General features: G+C 44.6%; 1 protein-coding gene across 2 annotated transcripts in view; it reads right to left on the bottom strand.

The window, feature by feature from the left end:
• Positions 1-14,883, bottom strand: part of PAK3 (p21 (RAC1) activated kinase 3) — a 313,135-nt gene that overhangs the window by 193,439 nt on the left and 104,813 nt on the right. The window lies entirely within an intron of this gene.

Raw genomic sequence — 14,883 nt, 5'->3', positions numbered from 1 at the left:
ACCCCCTTATATGGCCAGGTACTGGGGCATATGTGTGTTCTAAGGCAGGGCATGTGATATGCCCTAGCATGCCACATGCCAAGAGCTATATACAGTGTACATGGAATTGCAGCATTAGCCAAGTTCTGCTATATTAAGGGTTATTAACACTGAGAGAGTGCATGTGGGAAAGGCAGGAACAGAATACTCATAGCATCTAATACCTGTAATAATAAATAGTATGCATATAGCACTTACCATGTGCCGGAATTATGCTGAAATTTTTTCCATGTATTATCTCATTTTCCCTTACAAAGCCCCTATGAACAGGTACTATCCATATCCTCAGTTATAGGTGTGGAGACTAAAGCACTTGGAGGTTGTGTGACTTGTCCAAATCACACAGGTGGCAAGGTGCTGGGCTGAGATTTGGAATCACTGCCAGCTCTACTCTGGCTCTATATTGCCTCACACGATATTATGCAAGATTATATACTTTCCAGGCACTCCAGCCTATATCACTGTGTCCTCACAACAATTATGTGTGATAAGCTGAGCAAAGATTATGTGGCCATTTTGCAGAGGAGTAAACTAAAGCCCAGCAAGGGGAAGTGGCTTGTTTAAAGTCATATAGCTTGTTTGACCATAGGCTCCTTACTTCACCCGGAGTAATCGCCCCCCTAGACAGTACCGCCTCAACTATTGCAAGGAAAACAAGTTGGCCTCCCACCCCTTAAGGCTGGGCCATTTTGACCCTTCCTTCTTCTGACAGCAAATGCATGTAGTTAATGTGTGTCAACCACCCAGAGTGATGCCCAGCAAATAGTATCGGTAAATGATAGCTCCCCTCTTGTCTTTCTCTGTCTCAGTGCCTGGACAGCTCGCCCTGCCCACCATCCATCAAGGCTCTCTTCTGGACCCTAATTGAGCAGGTCAGCCTGAGTGGCCCTTGTTAACAATGGGAGATGAGGTTACAGAGTGAAACAGATTGGTAAATGAGAAGGCTAGGTTCCCTGAGTTGAGTGGTATGGCAATGGCAGAAACGAAAGCTCAGAAGCAGGGTCAAATGGAAGTGACCAGTGCTGAAAAGTTTCTGTCCACTGGAGTCCTAGACTAACATCACCAATGCAACTGAGAGTCACCCACTCCCCTCAGATCCTAGCCCAGCTCTGGCCCATGAAAACAGCAGGTGAGGTGGACTGATATGGGCCACGGAGGTAGTTGTATAGAATCTTGAAACCATAACTTCCTAGAGTAAAAGAAATGTTGCCCGTTACAATACAGCCTCTGTGGCAGGAGTTGTGTGACTAGGCTTGACTGCTGGCAAGACATGTGGTCTTCTGTAACAGAGTAGATCCAACTTCTGTTTAACGAGTCCAACTTTCCAATTATCTTCCTTCTCATTATCCTGGGAAAACCTCAGACACTGAATTCAATCACATCACACTAAAGGAGATAGCAAGCTTACTGAAATACCTTATTTAAATGAACATGAGACCCATAACCGTATGCTGAATTATCCACAGTTCTTCTCAAATATCAATAGAAATACTGGGCTCAAAATGTCAGAAAATATAACTACTGAAAACAAAAGTATAGCTTAATCCTGGCAACCCAGAAGTATTTGCCTATAACATATTGGAAAGTGAGAGCAGTGAGGTTCTGCTTATTATTAACACGGCTGTCAAACCATCTTAGCACTTTCAAAGTGACAGTCAAGGTAGTTTCATATATATTTTGAGCGCTTTTCCCATTGCTTGTCTTTGTTGGCCTCTTTCCAGACACCTGTGCTGGATTTTACCTGTAGCACCTGGTGAGGAACTTTGGGAAGAAGAAGTAACAGTGCCTAAACTCTAAGTCAATTTCATTGGGGAGGAGAGGAGAGGAAGGGAGAGGAAGGAAGGTCTATGAAGGTCTGTGGCTGGGGTGTCTGTCCACTGCACTTCCCTTGCAAAGGCTATATAGACAGACCACTGTACATTGTCATGTCCTATGTCATAGCCTGAATCTTCCACCTCTCAGTATTTCTGAGTCCCCTATGCCAGCCCCCCAAAAAGACACAATCTCAATAATCCAGTTAAGGTGGGCAATGCCAAAATGGCAGGTTTCTTGGAATTTTTGTTCCACTTACCTGCTTAGACACATTCCAAGATCAACTTCTGGTAGTCACAGATGCCGGCACAGATGGAGAAAGGAACGCTCACGTGTAAAAGCACTCCATAATTCTGGTATGCAGGTTCTCCAAAGCTGCACCTGAGGGTCTGCTGCCACAGGGTGAGATGGGCGGGTGGAAAGGACAGGAGGCCTGTTCAGCAGCAGCAGTACGCAGGCCACCTCAGAAGCCAAAGAGGCACCCTTGTGTTTGCCAATGATGGGGGCCCCACTGCCACACCCATCTCCCTATTTCTAAGACAACGTTTAGGGTGTGACCGGGGGGAGGGGATGGGACGGGATGGAAGGGAAGGGAAGGGAAAGGGAGGGAAGGGGAGGGAACAGAAGGGAATGGAATCTTGATACCACTGTCAATCCTTTCTCTAGGGGTTCCTACACAAAGCAAGGTGGTCAAAGACCAGATGAAAAAAGCACGTCTTGCCCTTGGGGAATGTTGCTGTTAGTAACCACTGAGGGGAGGTAGAAGGAAAGGCAGGAGCACCAGGGGTCACCCTCCCAGTATTTGGCAAGAGTAGGGGTAGTGCACTGGGGAATAACACTCTCCATCATTTGGGCAATGTGATGGTGACCCAGTAGAGTGCAAGGCATGTGTGGTGGGTCTGGGTTCTCCTTCAGGCTCCAGCACTAGTTCATTGTGTGGCTCTGGGCAAGTAAGTTTATGAAGTTTCCTTATCTACAAAATACAGTTTTAAGTCACCCAGTCCACCTGCCTCTTTCAAAGCGTGACAGAATAGCATGCAGTATGCTTTGGTTTCTTATAGTTGTTGAAACCACCAAAAATCTTTGGATATTTTTTTAAATCTTAAAATCAAGGAGATTAAAGATGGTAATCAAAATTCAAAAAGATTGAAATTGTACCAACCAGTTTCTCAGAGCACAAAGGTATGAAAGTAGAAATAAATTGCACAAATAAAATGAAAAATCCAACAAACATGTGGAAGCTTCACAACATGCTCCTAAATGACCAATAGATCAAGGACCAAATAAAAAACAGAGATCAAGCAATATATGGAGACTAATGACAGCAATAACTCAACACCACAAAATCTGTGGGATGCAGCGAAGGCAGTGCTAAGAGGGAAGTATATAGCAATACAGGCCTACCTCAGGAAAGAAGAACAATCCCATAGGAGCAGTCTGAAATCACAATTAATGAAACAGAATAAGAAGAACAAATGAGGCCCAAAGTCAGTAGAAGGAGGCACATACTAAAGATGAGAGCATAAATAAATAAAATTGAGAAGAATAAAATAGAAAGAATCAATGAAAGCAAAGGTGGTTCTTCAAGAAAATAAACAAAATAGATAAACCCCTAGCCAGAGTTATGAAGAAGAAAAGAAAGAGTCTACTCACATAAACAGAATCAGAAATCAGAAAGGAAAAATCACTACAGACACCACAGAAGTACAGAAAATTTTTAGAGAATACTATGAAAAAGTATACACTAAAAAACTGGATAACCTAGAAGAAATGGACAACTTTCTAGAAAAATACAACCTTCCAAGGCTGACCCAGAAAGAAACAGAAAATCTGAACAGACCAATTACCAGCAACAAAATCGAACTGGTAATCAAAAACCTACCTAAGAACAAAATTCATGGACCAGATGGCTTCACCGCTGAATTTTTTTTTGTATCATTAATCTACAATTACAGAAAGAACATTATGTTTACCAGGTTCCCCCTTCACCAAGTGCCCCCCCATACCCCTTCACAGTCACTGTCCATCTGTGTAGTAAGATACTGTAAAATCACTACTTGTCTTCTCTGTATTGCACAGCCCTCCCCGTGCCCCCCACGCACTATACATGCTAATCATAATGCCCTCTTTCTTTTTCCCCGCCCTTATCCCTCCCTTCCCACCCATCCTCCCCAGTCCCTTTCCCTTTGGTAACTATTAGTCCATTCTTGGGTTCTGTGATTCTGCTACTGTTTTGTTCCTTCAGTTTTCCTTTGTTCTTATACTCCACATATGAGTGAAATCATTTGGTACTTGTCTTTCTCCGCCTGGCTTATTTCACTGAGCATAATACCCTCTAGCTCCATCCATGTTGTTGTGAATGGTAGGATCTGTTTTTTTCTTATGGCTGAGTAATATTCCATTGTGTATATGTACCACATCTTCTTTATCCATTCATCTACTGATGGACATTTAGGTTGCTTCCATATCTTGGCTATTGTAAATAGTGCAGAGATAAACATAGGGGTGCATCTGTCTTTTTCAAACTGGAGTGCTGCATTCTTAGGGTAAATTCCTAGAAGTGGAGTTCCTGGGTCAAATGGTATTTCTATTTTGATTCACTGCTGAATTTTATCAAACATTTAGTGAAGACCTAATACTCATCCTCCTTAAAGTTTTCCAAAGAGTAGAAGAGGGAATACTTTCCAACTCATTCTATGAGGCCAGCATCACTCTAATACCAAAACCAGGCAGAGACACCCAAAGAAAGAAAATTACAGACCAATATCCCTGATGAACATAGAAGCAAAAATACTCAACAAAACATTAGCAAACCAAATTCAAAAATACACCAAAAAGATCACCCATCATGATCAAGTAGGATTTATTCAACAGATGCAAGGATGTTACAACATTCAAAAATCCATCAACTTCATGCACCACATCAACGAAAAGAAAGAGAAAAACCACAGGATCATCTCTATAGATGCTGAAAAAGCATTTGACAAAATTCAACATCCATTCATGATAAAAACTCTCAAAAAATGGGTAGAGAGGGCAAGTACTTCAACATAATAAAGGCCATATATGATAAACCCACAGCTAACATTATACCTAACAGCGAGAAGCTGAAAGCTTTTCCTTTAAGATTGGGAACAAGACAAGTATGCCCACTCTCCCATTTCTATTCAACATAGTACTGGAGGTCCTAGCCATGGCAGTCAGACAAATCAAAGAAATACAAAGCATCCAGATTGGTAAAGAACAAGTCAGAATGTCACTATTTGCAGATGACATGATATTGTACATAAAAAACCCTAAAGACTCCACTCCAAAACTACTAGAAATATCTGAATTCAGCAAAGATGCAGGATACAAAATTAACACACAGAAATCTGTTGCTTTCCTTTACACTAATGATGAGCTAGCAGAAAGAGAAATCAGGAAAACAATTCCATTCACAATTGCAGCAAAAAGAATAAAATACCCAGGAATAAACCTAACCAAGGAAGTGAAAGACCTATACCCTGAAAATTACAAGACACTCCTAAGAGAAATTAAAGAGGAGAGTAAGAAATGGAAATTCATCCCATGTTGTTGGCTAGGAAGAATTAACATTGTCAAAATGGCCATCCTGCCTCAAGCAATCTACAGATTTAATGCAATCTCTATCAAAATACCAACAGCATTCTTCAACAAACTGGAACAAATAGTTCTAAAATTCATATGGAACCACAAAAGACCCCAAAGAGCCAAAGCAGTCCTGAGAAGGAAGAATAAAGCAGGGGGAATCTCGCTTCCCAACTTCAAGCTGAACTACAAAGCCACAGTAATCAAGACAATTTGGTACTGGCACAAGAACAGACCCACAGACCAGAGGAACAGAATAGAGAGTCCAGACATTAATTAAAAACATAGGTGGTCAATTAATATACGATAAAGGAGCCATGGATATACAATGGGGAAATGACAGCCTCTTCAACAGCTGGTGTTCGCAAAACTGGACACCTACATGTCAGAAAATGAAACTGGATCATTGCCCAACCCCATACACAAAAGTAAACTCAAAATGGATCAAAGACCTGAATGTAAGTCATGATCTTAGAAAAAAACATAGGCAAGAACCTCTTGGACATAAACATGAGCAAATTCTTCATGAACATATCCCCCGGGGCAAGGGAAACAAAAGCAAAAATGAACAAGTGGGACTATATGAAGCTGAAAAGCTTCTGCACAGCAAAGGACATCATCAATAGAACAAAAAGACATCCTACAGTATGGGAGAATATATTCATAAATGACATATCCGATAAAGAATTGACATGCAAAATATATAAAGATCTCACACATCTCAACAAACAAAAAGCAAATAATCCAACTAAAAAAGGGGCAGAGGATGTGAACAGACACTTCTCCAAAGAAGAAATTCAGATGGCCAACAGGCACATGAATGATGCTCCACATCACTAATCATCAGAGAAATGCAAATTAAAACCACAATGAGATATCACCTCACACAAGTAAGGATAGCCACCATCCAAAAGACAAACAACAACAAATGTTGGCAAGGATGTGGAGAAAGGGGAACCCTCCTACACTGCTGTTGGGAATGTAAATTAGTTTAACCATTGTGGAAAGCAGTTTGGAGGTTCCTCAAAAAACTCAAAATAGAAATACCATTTGACAACAGGAATTCCACTTCTAGGAATTTACCCTAAGAATGCAGGATCCCAGTTTGAAAAAGACATATGCACCCGTATGTTTATCACAGCACTGTTTACAATAGCCAAGAAATGGAAGCAACCTAAATGTCCATCAGTAGACGAATGGATAAAGAAGATGTGGTACATATACACAAGGGAATATTATTCAGCCAGAAGAAGAAAACAAATCCTACCATTTGCAACAACATGGATGGAGCTAGAGGGTATTATGCTCAGTGAAATAAGCCAGGCGGAGAAAGACAAGTATCAAATGATTTATCTCATATGTGAAGTAGAAGAACAAGAAAAACACTGAAGGAACAAAACAGCAGCAGACTGACAGAACCCAAGAATGGACTAACAGTTACCAAAGGTAAAGGGACTAGGGAGGATGGGTGGTAAGGGAGGGATAAGGGGGGTGGGTGGGTAAAGGGCATTACGATTAGCATACATAATATAGTGGGGGGGGCATGAGGAAGGCAGTATAGCACAGAGAAGACAAGTAGTGATTTTACAGCATCTTACTACGCTGATGGACAGTGACTGTAATGGGGTATGTGGTGGGGCCTTGATGATGGGGGTAGTCTAGTAACCATAATGTCACTCATGTAACTGTAGATTAATGACACCAAAATTTTTAAAAAATGAAAGTCATATGCACCTCTATGTTTATTGCTGCAGTATTTATATTATCCAAGATATGGAAGCAACCTAAGTGTCCATCAGTAGATGAATGGATAAAGAAGAGGTGGTACATATACACAATGCAATACTATTCAGCCATAATAAAGAAACAAATCCTACCATTTGCAACAACATGGATGGTGCTAGAGGGGATTATGCTCAGTGACATAAGCCGGGTGGAGAAAGACAAGTACCAAATGATTTCCCTCATTTGTGGAGTATAACAACGAAGCAAAACTCAAGTAACAAAACAGCAGCAGACTCACAGACTCTAAGAAGGGACTAGTGGTTACCAAAAGGGGAGGGTGGGAAGAGAGGGAGGGAAGGAGAGTGTTATTGAGGGGTATTATGATGAGTACACATGGTGTGTGGGAGATCATGGGGAAGACAGTGTAGCACATAGAAGACAAGTAGTGACTCTGTGGCATCCTACTACACTGATGGGCTATAACTGCAATGGGGTATGGAGGTGGAGGACTCGATAGTATGCAGGAATGTAGTACCACATAGTTTTTCTTGTGAAACCTTTGTAAAAGTGTGTATCAATGAGAACTTAATAAAAAAACAAGAGGTGGTGGTCAGAGTGTGGAATGCTTGAAATTGGGACTTTTGGAAGTGATATAGATTTTCATTGAGAAGGGTTTGGCACCCCGGACACAGTGCTGGCAGTGAGTGGCTGAGGTAGGGTAGATGGCAGATTATAGGAAGTGAGGAAGCCAAGAATTGGGTGTTGAACAGAAGCTGTTAAAGATGTGAGGTGGAGACGAAGAGTAATGAGGTTGCCAGGCAGTCTTGAGCGTGCTTGTGATCACAGATTTGTTGGGAACTCAGTCAGACCATTTTCAGTATTTCCGGCTTCTTCAGTTATGGACAAGGAAAAGGAACACTGTGTGGTTCAAACACTGGTTGGGGCTTTGCCTAGTGGATATGATAGATGGTGGAGAGGAAGAAGGGAGTGGAGTGACTTCAACAAGGGGGTGTGTATTGGTTTCCTTTTGCTGCTGTAACAAATTACCACAAACTTAGTGGCTTACAAACAGCACAAATTCATTATCTCACAGTTCTGGAGGCCATATGTCCAAGGTCTGACAGGGCTGAACTCAAGATGTCAGAAGCTCTGCCTTCCTTAGTGACACTTGGGGGAGAGAATCAATTTCCTCGTCTTCTCTAGTTTCTAGAGGCTTCCTGCATTCATTGGTCCATAGACCCAGTCTCCATCTTCAGAACCAGCAACATTGGAACAAGTCTTTTTCATGTTACCATGTTACCATCTCTCTGGTTCCCTCTCCCAACTCCTTCTTCGCCTTTCAAGGACCTCCATGATTGCACGGGGCTCATCTGGATAAACCAGGATAATCTCCCTACCTGAGGTCAGCTGATTAGCAATCCTAATTCCATCTGCAACCCTAATTCTCCTTTTCCTTGTAACTTAATACATTCATGGGGTTCCAGGATTTCGAATGTGGACATCCTTTGGGGAAGGAGTGGCTACTCTACTGCCTACCACAGCGTGGTTATAATGACAGTGGATGAACTCTAAACTGGGTAAGGAGGCAAATGGAGAAAACAGTGGGAAGATGAAGAGTGAGAAAGTGGTGGGGTCAATGGATTGGACAAGTAATCTGATGGGACTAAAGAACTGTAGCACCAGAGTGTAAGTTTTCAAAATGGTGCAGTGTATGGGGATGGAGAGGGCTAGTGTAGAATCATGTCCCTGATGTAGAAAAGAGTAGACGAGGAAATCACAGAAGAGAAAGTCCAGGGGGTGGCATAGGTGGTCCATGAGGATGTTCACGTCAGCAAGAATAATAACCAAGCTTTGGATTAGGGAGGACTACTGGGCCGAGAGGAAAATGCCTAAACCCCACAAGCTAGGCCAGCCTACGAATGGAAAGGGGCCTTTGGTGGTGCCAGCTCACCCAGGACCAGGGCCCGGCAGGGCTGCAGTGTCTGCTCAGCAGGTAGGGTGGAGCCCTGACTCCACCCCACTGCCAGGGGCTGGGCTCCAGGTCACAGGCCTGTGCAGTGACCCGCTGCAGACACGGAGGCCAGGCCAAGTCTCCAGAGGTCAGCACTCCTGATGGTCCCCTGCCCCACCTGTGGCTGCCACAACCCACAGGAGGTGCTGAGCTTGAGCACCCTGTACCCTTTACCCTGGGGCTTTTGGCTCCTGTAGGGAGATGGCTCTCCTGTGTGGGTGCTTCTGTTCAGTGAGCACCCACAGCCCAGACTGACTGTGACACGGTGGAGTAGGAGGCCAGTGGCAGATCAAGTCACTCTCTGTGGAGGGTGGGGGCGGGGCAGTGTCTCACCTGGCGGGTGCAGGCCCTCCTTGTACCCAGCATCCCACCTGGCCATGAGAGCAGAAACCTCACAGGAGGTCATGGAGAGCACCCAAAGAGAGAGAGGAAGAGGGTCGAGAAGGCCCCTTGCAGCCAGTCAAGCCCTAGGCAGGCAGAAGAGAAACACCACTGATCATGACAGTGACGCCAAAGCCGTCGTGATTCCGTTCACAAGCGCCTACCTGTGCAAAGACACCATGGGTGGTACAAACTTGAGGGAGGTCTGGGCACTCCCCATCAAAGGCCTGTGCTTTTGTAGGGGACCTGAACAATGTCACACATATCACTGTATTTCAGGAAAGCCTTTGGGGGGCGCATGCGGAGGGGGAGAAGATACAGGAAGGAAAGCTTCCTGGAGGCGGTGAGTAAGCAGGTGGTGAGGTCCGGCTATAAAGAAAAGCTCTGGGCTGGTCTTTGGGGAGGACCCCCCTGCATGCCAAACAGTAAACCAAACCTCTTCTGGTTGTTGTGGCCTTGGGTCCTTCCCTCTATCCCACCCTGACCCTGATGACAGGTCTACAAAGAGAAAGGACTTGGCCACTTTGGTTGACTGACAGAGTGGGGCGGGTGGTGAGAAAAGAGCACCTTTTCCTAAGGAAATCTGACATCCTTGCTTGTACCAACTTCCCAGCTTGGAGTTCAGATGTCACGGGTGGATGGCTGGAGATGGAGGCTGGGAACCAACTGCACACCAGAGATAGGCCGTGTGATCCCTGGATGGCTTTGCATCCCCTGGGAAGGCTCAGGCAAACAACTGAGGTCCTGAAGATTGTCTCAAGGACTTCTGGGCCACAGACTTGCCATGAAGAGGGCCTCAGTGTTGGAGCTGGGAGGAGACACTCCCTCAGTTTTGCTTCTGGTATTTCCCGAAGGCACACCTGGCTCAGCTTTTTCCTCTCTCCTTTCTTTGCTGGTGCCAGTGAATTCTCCCATCCAGGGACTTGGAGCCAACTCCAGCCACCTAAGGATAAAGCTTGCTTCCACTGCAAAACCTCCCCCAGGGTCCTCTTCATTCCTATCACTTCACAGGCATAGTGTTTCATTGGCATGACTGCTTTCCCCATGCAAGTCCAGAGCCCAATCCTGCATCCCTGCACAAACAAAAGGCCCTAAGCACATACTTCTTTACCAGAGACTTCATGATTGATAGCAGTCATCATGCTGTGTTTCAGCTCTGCTGATAAGTGCAGGGGGCAACTGGAGAGGATATGACTGAGCATTAATAGAGTCTTGGCAAGTCTATCAGAGCACAGGCACTGGGTGCAGCTGGGAGGGCCTGGCGTCCAGGGGTCTTAGCCATCTCCTTCAGAGATGCACACGAGTGATGGTCAGGGAGGCACTGGGATGGGGACCAGAGACCATTCTGCCACCTTTGGGTTTCATGTGTCAGATAAGAACAGGTACAAATGACGATTCCAGTGGGATGCAGCATGGGTACACCAGAAGGTGCTGAAGAAATTTGGTACATGTGTGAACACATGATTTAATGAATAACGGTGATCAGTTTGGGCAGGAGGTAAAGAGGATGGGAGGCCACTGTGCTAAGTGAGTGCGGAGGGGAATGCTGGCGCAGAGTAAGATGTGTTCATATAGGAGGAGGAAGGCCTTCTTAGTACTAACTCCTAGTAGTAACAATTATTCTCAGTAGTTATTATGGCCTCAATCAGCTTTCCAGGCCCATCTGCTGCTCTGCACATGCTGGAGCCATTTCATTCTTTGGAAAGGTGCACACACACACAGACACACACACACACACACACACGAACACACACACACACACACACACACACACACACACACACATATCCCTTTCACTGTTCATGCTGCTTCCTTTGCCTGAAGTTACACTCCTCTTTTCCCTGTCCCTGTCATCCTTCATTGCTGAAATAAATACCTTCAAAATCCATGTGAAATGCCACCTGTTGATCACACTTCCAGGCACCAACCCACTTCCCTCCTCTCCCTGACCCCCAGCCAATCATTCTCTTTCCCGTGCACCCATAACACTTTGTGCTCATCCCTGTTTAGTGCTTGACACCCGTGGCATCATTGCCCAAGTGCCTGTCTTTGCTCTAGACCATGAACTAAGACAAGCCATGGGTCTTAGAAATCTGTGAGGGGAACCAGCACAACTCCTGTAGTGGGCGATCAGTAGATGCCTGGTGAACAATGATGAATGACTTGTATCTACAGGGTATGTCCTGCAGCTTCTCGAGTAAACAGATGTTATGAATATTGCTAGCTTGTTGCTTACTTGAGGAGTCACTGCTGTTTTTTCTCTACATTATGTTTCTCTTTCTGTATGAGTTTTAGGAAGGGCAGAGTGCATTGGACTAGATTTTTCCTAACAGGTCCATAGAACTATTTCCAGGCTTCTCATCTCTGATCATAAGAGGTAGGGAAACTTCCTGATGAATTGGAAGTAGTGAATTCATGAATAAAATGCTTACTTATGAATAAAATACATATCCTTGCTAACTAGACTTGAAGATAGTAAAAGATCACAGAGAGAAGTTGCAGAAGCCACTACAAAGGCCTACATATGCCTGTGCTTTTCAAAAGTGGACATTTATTATGAAGTATTTCGACGATGGTTTGTCTGAGCTCCTTGAACTGCTCTGTGTCCAATCCATATTGAGTGTCACAGAGATTTGACTCTAGTCTGTAGTGGTTTATTATTAACATGGAGTGAGAAGTACGGCACTTAGAGGCAGTGTGCACTCCAAACGACAGATCACCTTTCATTGCGTGGACTAAGGCACTGTTTTAGCATCAGACCCTGCATTGGTTCCCCTGTCTCTCATGTGTGTATCAGCCACTAGTGACTCAGCTCAGAAATGGCTAGTCAAAATAATCGCCAACATTTCATAGGCACAGTTTTGCATTGGCATCTTCCTAACGAGCTCACCCACGGGATGCCAAGTAGCAGAGCTATGGACTTCCCTCAAGAGATTTGAGAGATGTAGTCAGATAGCCAATTAGTATTTTTACGTACCTTGGGAGAACTCTGAGTCCCGAGACCTGCCTGAGATTGTCCTGGTAAGACTTGCACTAACCAAGCATCTCAGAAATTTCATACTTGTTGCCCTAGTAATTGGCAGTAACAGGACTGAGCAGACCAGGACTCAGAGGTTGGTAACTGCTGAGTTTGACGTGGCTCAAGAATCGGTATCTATGAACAGTCTGCATGGAACTAGTCTGGGGAGAACACTTTTAAAGAAGTTGAAAAAAACAGTAACTGCTGTAACCTGAAGTGCAATCTGCTAAGATGTGTTACAACTGATGGTGATAAAAATATGCATGCAGCAGAACAAGGGTTAGTGAACAAGTACACAAAACTTGTGAAGATAAGTAAGGTATTTAACTCTTATGATTATTCATTATATTATTTATTGGCAGTCACACTGCAGACAGTGTTTGACTCCCTCATGTGTTATTGAACCAATAGTGCCCATGGGGAACTTCATTCACTCGCATGAACTTAACCCCCGAGTTCTGTGACATTTTGTCAGAAATAAAAGCTGGATATCCTGATTTGCTGTACCACACAGCAATTCTATGGCTCCACAGCGGTCAAGGGGTGTGTGTGTGTGTGTGTGTGTGTTTGTGTGGCCTGTGTGGTGTGTGTGTATGATTTTTCGGCTCGAGGTGGAGATTGAATTACTTTTGACTGAGAAAATCTCCCTCAAGTCTTACTATTGAACACTGAATGACTTTGGAGATTAGCTTTTGTTGTACGCTTGATAATATCTCTTAATGAATTCAACCTGAAATCACAAGGCAAGCAATGCTTATTACAAAACTTACACTGTGGTAAAGTCATTTCAATGACAACTGACAGTGTTTGAATCAAAGTAATGCAGGCTACTCTATATGTTTCCCGTGCTGACAAAAGTTAAAATCAGAAGTGAGATCCCTATGCCCACACAAATTTGCAGTGAAAGTGAATACAAGCTCAGACTTTAGATCCAGCAGCTTTCTTCAGACTTCCATGCCAGTACAAAGGACATTTCCGTATTTCAAACCCACTTATTTGTGCAGATGAGGAGCTTCCACATACACTTCAATTGGAAGTGATTCATCTGCAATAGAACATGCTAAAAGGCAAATATCAAGACAAGAATCTAGTAGAATTCTACAAATGCCTTCTAAGATATGAATATGCTCAATTAAAATCATATGCGTGTGGACTGCTAACAATATTTAGAAGTATCTAGCTCATAGATTGATATCGGTATTTGCCACTCTCTGCGTGAAGAGGCATTTGTAAAGATGAACTCCATAAACCATCACTATAGATCAAAAGATGAACATATGCAACCAATTTCGATGATAGAGAATACTAACTTTGAATCCCAATTAAGTAAAATGTTATTCTCCCAAAAGAATTCCATTCTTCTTATTAATACACCTATACTATAAAGAGTTGTATGCAAGTATTATATTTTTAGTTGCAATGGTAAAAGATTTGTGGTAATTTTCCTCTCTCGTTAGGTAAGTACCTACATAATGGTCCCAGTTTTACCTCTGAACTCCGCCAAATGCAAAATGCTTACTCTCTGCCCTTTACAGAAGTCTCCCCAACCCAGGTCGTCAGTATATCGGAGCACTATAGTTTTTCGGACAATCCTACAACTGAAAGAACAGGAGTTGTGTGGACCTAAATGGAGCCCCAAACCCTGCAGTGTCAAGGAACAGGGAGGCGATCGTGAGGAATCCTAGAACCTAAAGGTCATTCATTGGATGCACGGCATGTCAGTCATTACTTCTCAGCAAATGAGCTCAGGAAGAGGGGGGGTGGCCCTCAGGAGACTCTTCCGGCCCCGCCTCCTTTCGGCTTTCCAGTGGCATCTTTCGCGCCTCCTGCACAGTCGTCGTCAGAGGCGCAGGCTTGGGAGGCCAGTCCTGACGTCGGCCCTCTCTGCCTTTCGCGTGGTGGGGTCTCCTGAGGCACCACCACAGATTGTGTCTTGTCCCCTCAGCCTCCGGCTCCTCTGACACCCCACCTGCCTCAAGTCAGGCCCCAGTGCCCAGGGCCTCCCCTCAGCGGCAGCCATCTCAGGGGCCAACCGCCATCTTTGTGGTTGTTGCCACAGAGCAGTCAACAGCGGTTGAGGTACTGCCTGGGGCCATGTCTGCCACAGGCGATGGAGACAAGGCCCTGGGTGGCCAGGAGAGCCCCGTGGGTGCGGCCGGGGTGTGGGCTGAGGTAGTTGGAGCTGGCGACCCAGGGGTCGGTGACTCTGAGCCGCACGGGGATGATGCGGTGGGCGGTGCCGGAGTGGCGGGAGGTGACACGGCAGGAGTCCCCGATGTGGCGGGGG

Source organism: Manis pentadactyla, chromosome X (assembly GCF_030020395.1).
Source record: "Manis pentadactyla isolate mManPen7 chromosome X, mManPen7.hap1, whole genome shotgun sequence".
In the NCBI taxonomy this organism is placed as follows: domain Eukaryota; kingdom Metazoa; phylum Chordata; class Mammalia; order Pholidota; family Manidae; genus Manis; species Manis pentadactyla.
Note: the sequence above shows the minus strand (reverse complement) of the source record. Positions and strands in the feature narration are given on the sequence as shown.